Below are 5,695 nucleotides of genomic sequence, written 5' to 3' on the forward strand. Positions count from 1 at the left end.
ATGTCCTGTTTCTCTCATGGTTCCCCACTCTCTGTCTCTCTCTCCTGACTTTTTTTTTAAGATTTATTTATTTATTTTATTTATTTATGAGTACACTGTAGCTGTACAGATAGTTGTGAGCCTTCATGTTGCTCCAGTCGGCCCTGCTCCCTCAGTCCCTGCTCCATCCAAGCCAAAGATTTATTTATTATTACACGTAAGTACACTGTAGCTGTCTTCAGACGCACCAGAAGAGGGCATCAGATCTCATTACGCTGGGATTTGAACTCAGGACCTTCGGAAGAGCAGTCAGTCCTCTTACCCGCTGAGCTGCCTCGCCAGCCCTCCTGACTTCTTTTTAAAGTGATACCATCCATCTTGGGTGAGAGGCCATCCTCAATGCCTTGGTAAGTGTAGCTGCCTCTTTAAATGCCTTATCTCCTGAGGTTCCAGGAACTGCTTCAACACACTGTTCCAGGTGGACCGGAGTCAGCCGGACATAGCATTATCTGAGGATTACAAAGATTCAGGGATGAAGGGAGCACAGAGAGGGCTGGAAACAGAGGGGAGCTGGCTGAATGAAGGGGGCACAGACAGGGGAGCGGTACAAAGGCTCTGAGGTTAGCTAAGGCCAGGCTCTGGCCCTGCAGGACACAGGAGAAAATGGGCACGTGTTCTGGAACTCAGAGAAATGGGAGGATGCTCAGGAGGATGTGGCCCACGTGGCCACCACTGTGGCTCATACCTGCTTCAGCTATGGAGCAAGACTGCCATCACCAGCCTCCCTTGGTATGACCGTCAGTGAGTGTATATGCTTTCCTTCAGCTGCAGGGGGCGCTGCTGCACCAACCGCATCTCTGAGCTGGCTAGTTAGAAAAGCTGGCTGGCGGAGGCAGTCACCTTCCTCCAGCTGAGCCCTCCCCTCTCGGGCACCGGGTCCTGCAGGAGCCAGGCCACATATGGGACAAAGGAGATTGCAAGCACCAATAAATGACCTAAAGCCTGTCCCATTTGGGACTGGACACCAACTTGGCTCATCTTGTCTCCATGTTTCCCTATAGAATTTGCCTTTGGCTGTCCCTATCTGGCTGCCAAGGTACTTTGGACTGTGTGAGGTGGGAAAGACCTGGGTGCAAAAAGTCCCAAGCTGCTGGGCGGTGGTGGTGCACGCCTATAATCCCAGCACTTGGGAGGCAGAGGCAGGCAGATTTCTGAGTTCGAGGCCAGCCTGGTCTACAGAGTGAGTTCCAGGACGAAACCCTGTCTCGAAAAACCAAAAAAAAAAAAAAAAAAAAAAAAAAAAAAAAAAAAAAGCCCCAAGCTACTAGGCAAGAGGACCTAACAAGTCCAGGGGCCACTACCTTTCACTAACATTAGCAAAACCACATTCTCTTGGGACCATGAGCCTGCTGTGTGAACATAGCCCAATCCCAGAGCTTGCTACTTCTCTGTTGCCCTTAGTCAGGGCTAGTCAGGGAGGGACTCAGACACAGTCTAGCATGCACATGTACCACCCACACAGCAGACAAATCCACCCACATCCCTCAGGTCCATTTGCACATCACTCACATGCACATGTGCAAAATGACATGCACATTTGCATGCATACCAGCATATACACACGGACCTACAGAATCACTCGATAACTCGTGTGCACACACTAACTCGTGCATGAATAAACACCATCACACTTTTTTTTTTCAAGAGGAACAAGACTTATTAAAACATTAGGTTTAAAAGTTTGAGGGTGGCCGGGCAGTGGTGGCTCACGCCTTCAATCCCAGCACTTGGGAGGCAGAGGCAGGTGGATTTCTGAGTTCAAGACCAACCTGGTCTACAGAGTGAGTTTCAGGACAGCCAGGGATATATGGAGAAACCCTGTCTCGAAACACCAAAAAGTTTGGGGGCTGGGGAGATGAGATGGCTCAGTGGTTAAGAGCACTGGTTGCTCTTCCATATAGCACCTTGACTCGATAGCACCTACGCGGCACCTCACATTGTCCAGTTCCAGGTCCAGACCCGAAGGCATCCATACACATACACACACACATACACACACATGAAGGAAAAATGAAGTCAGTTCTGCTAGACCAACCAGCACTGGTACCTGGAGACCCTAGATATGCATTTCTGCCCTGGGCACTTTTCCTATATGCCAGCCAAACAGGGAAACTAACCTGGCCATGGTGGCTTACATACCACAACCAGAGAAACTCAAGAGCATGGAGCTAACAATTGTTTGCAATTTGAAGGCTGATGGATTTTACCCAGAGTTAACTCATCATGCATTTTTTTTTTTTTTTTTTTTTTTTTTTTTTTTTTTTTTTTTTTTTTTTTTTTGGTTTTTCAAGACAGGGTTTCTCTGTATAGCTCTGGCTGTCCTGGAACTCACTCTGTAGACCAGGCTGGCCTCGAACTCAGAAATCTGCCTGCCTCTGCCTCCCAAGTGCTAGGATTAAAGACGTGTGCCACCACTGCCCAGCGCATTCTTTGTTTTTTTAAATAAATAAATTTACTTATTTATTTTATGTGTATGAGTACACTGTAGCTGTATAGATGGCCATCAGCCATCCATCATGTGGCTGCTGGGAATTGAACTCAGGACTGCCCCACCTGCTCCGGCCCTGCTTGCTCTGGCGTAATATACTGTAGCTGTCTTCAGACGCACTAGAAGAGGGCGTTGGATCTTATCACGGATGGTTGTGAGCCACCATGTGGTTGCTGGGATCCGAACTCAGGACCTTTGGAAGAGCAGTCAGTGCTCTTACCCGCTGAGCCATCTCCACAGCCCTCATCACGCATTCTTATACAAGCACATGCTCACAGATGCTCGGAGTCATCCTCATACATGAATAAACACAGAATCACATTTTCATGTGCCTACATACTAGCTCATACACACACAGGCCATTGACGCATGCACACACAGTAACATGAGGCCACACTCAAGCATGTACACTCCCTCTGAGGATGCTTCTGCTGTTTTTGTTTTTGTTTTTCTGCTGCTGTTTTATTCTATTGCTGATAAGGAGAGATGGGAAGCAGAAACTGCCAAAGCCCATTGGTACGATTGGAGATTTCGGAGACAGCTGTGGTTCAAAGCAAGGGATACTAGAGGGAGACACACATGGTCCAAGGCAAAATCCTTTACTCTCTAGAGGACCTCCTTGGCTGCCCAGGGTCATACACATCATCTTGATGCCCCCTTAGACTTTCTTAGTTATGGGCAACACACAAGGCAGCCTGGGCCTCTTTGGTCAATGTGGATCTACAAACAGGTTCTCATCATAGCCACCCCTTGACCAGACATGAAGCTGAGTGCTTTGATCCAAGGTGGGGTTTTCCATGTCCCTGTGACTATAGTCCCATCACTTTACTGGACAGAAAGCTAAAGAAAATGTACCAAGTAAAACTGAGACGCTGGGTAGGTCCCAGACCTGTGAATTCTGTTGTCAGTAGACGCGTTAATTTGTTGTTCATTTAAAAACCAGTGGGAGGGTGAGCTGTGGTGTGCTTGTGGAAGTCAGAGCACAGCTTTTCGGGAATCCATTCTCTCTTCAGCGTGTGGGTCTGGGGACTGAAGGCGGATTGGCAGGCTTGGTGACAAGGACCTTTACCCGCTAAGGCCTCTGGGTAGTCAGTTCTGGAGCTTCTCTGATCCTCCTGCTTCTGCCTCCACAGAGCTGAGATCACAGAAGAGTGCCGCCGCTAGTTAGCTTTTTAATTAGCTCTTTGTTCTTCGGAAGGAGAGCTTCAGAGGCGTGGGCCAGGGCAGGCCTGGAAAAAGGCTAGGGTTTGGAGACAAAGGTAGATTATGGGACCTCCGTGCTTGCCTCCTGCCCTGCCCTGCTGTCAACATGGGATGAGCTTTGTTGGCCTCATCTTCCCTGACTATGCCGCTAGATTGTAGATTAAGGCTTGCTGCTGGGTTCTCGAAGGCACCAACACCACCCTGAGCAGCTCCTCGCTCCCCGAGGCACAGCTGCTTCTCTGACCTCACTTCCGTGTCTGAGTTTTCATCTTCTACTGTAAAGATAAAAATAGCCTCGAAGCCTCTCTGGTCCTGATGCTCGTGTGGCTGTCTAAAGTGAGTGTCTCTTCCACCCTCTCTTGGTTCTCTGTCCCTTCCTTCCGGCTCTGGTCGTCTCTCCCTTAAGGATGTAGCTACTAGCTATTTTTCCAGAGGCTTCCTCTGTCCTGATCATCAGCCCTGCCGTGTCCCATCCTGCTCTGCTACTGATGTAGCTGAAGACATCCGTCCGCCCCACTCCCTGTCCAGCTGACCTCCCCAGGTCACTGGGTGTGATCCTCTGGACATCCCCTGGCTCTTCAGGCTGGTCTCTTCACTCCTAGCCCTTTTCTGCACATCCTTACCCCACCTCTGTAGATGGTACCCCTTCCCTGGTCTGTGTCCTGGATCTAGAGGCCTGAAGCTGTAACTTGGGCCAAGAGGAAGAGATTAGTTTAGGAGCATCTTCCTGGTTTCTCTGCTGCAGCCATCTGCCTCCTTGCTCGTTGTTCCTCGCTGTGGTGTGGTATCTGAAAAGTCTGATACCAGACCCCCAGGTCAGCTTGATTTTCTTCTGCGATATCTTCTATTTTCATCTCTTTTTCTTGTTTTGTGACAGTCTCATTCTGTAGGCCTGGCTGGCTTAGAACTCATGGGTGACAGGTCTGCCCACCTCTGCATCTCAAGTGCGACTTATTTTTACAGGTTTAGAGAATTAGCTCAGTGATTAAGAGCACTTACTGGCCTTGCAGAGGTGCAGTTCCCAGCACCTACACGGTGGCTTAAAACCATCCTTAATGTCAGTTCCAGGGGATCTAACTCCCTCTTCTGACCTCCACAGCTTCCAGGGACATAGTGGTACATACACATGCAGGTATTTAGGTCTATGATTTTTTAAAAATTTACTTATTTTATGTATGTAAGTATACCGTACCTGTCATCAGACACACCCGAAGAGGGCCTCAGATCTCATTACAGATGGTTGTGAGCCACCATGTGGTTGCTGGGAATTGAACTCAGGATCTCTGGAAGAGCAATCAGTGCTCTTAACTGCTGAATCATCTCTCTAGCCAGGACTATGGTCTTTTTTTTTTTTTTTTTTTTTTTTTTTTTTTTTTTTTCTTTTGGTTTTTCGAGACAGGGTTTCTCTGTGTATCCCCATCTATCCTGGAACTCACTCTGTAGACCAGGCTGGCCTCGAACTCAGAAATCCACCTGCCTCTGCCTCCCAGGTGCTAGGATTAAAGGCGTGTGCCACTACCTCCTGGCTACTTTTTTTTTTTTTTTTTAAGATAAGATCATACAGGAGCTGGAGAGATGGCTCAGTGGTTAAGAGTATTGGCTGCTTGCTCTTCCAGAGAACTCAGGTTCAATTCCTAGCACTCACATGGCAGCTCACAACTGTCTGTAACCTTGGTTCCAGGAGATGGGGTATCCTTACACAAACACACATGCAGGCAAGAAGACATCAAAGTACATAAAATAAAAAAATAAATATCTTTTTAAAAAAAAAAAGATACTGTGTATCCCTGTGTAGCCCTGGCTGGCTTGGAAGTTTCTTGTAAATCAGACTGGCTTGAAACTCACAGAAATCCATCTGCCTTTGCCTCCCAAGTGCTGGGTTAAAGGCTGCGTGCTGCCCCGCGGTGGCACACGCCTTTAATCCCAGCACTTGGGAGGCCAGCCTGGTCTACAGAGAAACCCTGT

This window comes from Mastomys coucha, unplaced genomic scaffold (genome assembly GCF_008632895.1).
Source record: "Mastomys coucha isolate ucsf_1 unplaced genomic scaffold, UCSF_Mcou_1 pScaffold1, whole genome shotgun sequence".
NCBI lineage: Eukaryota > Metazoa > Chordata > Mammalia > Rodentia > Muridae > Mastomys > Mastomys coucha.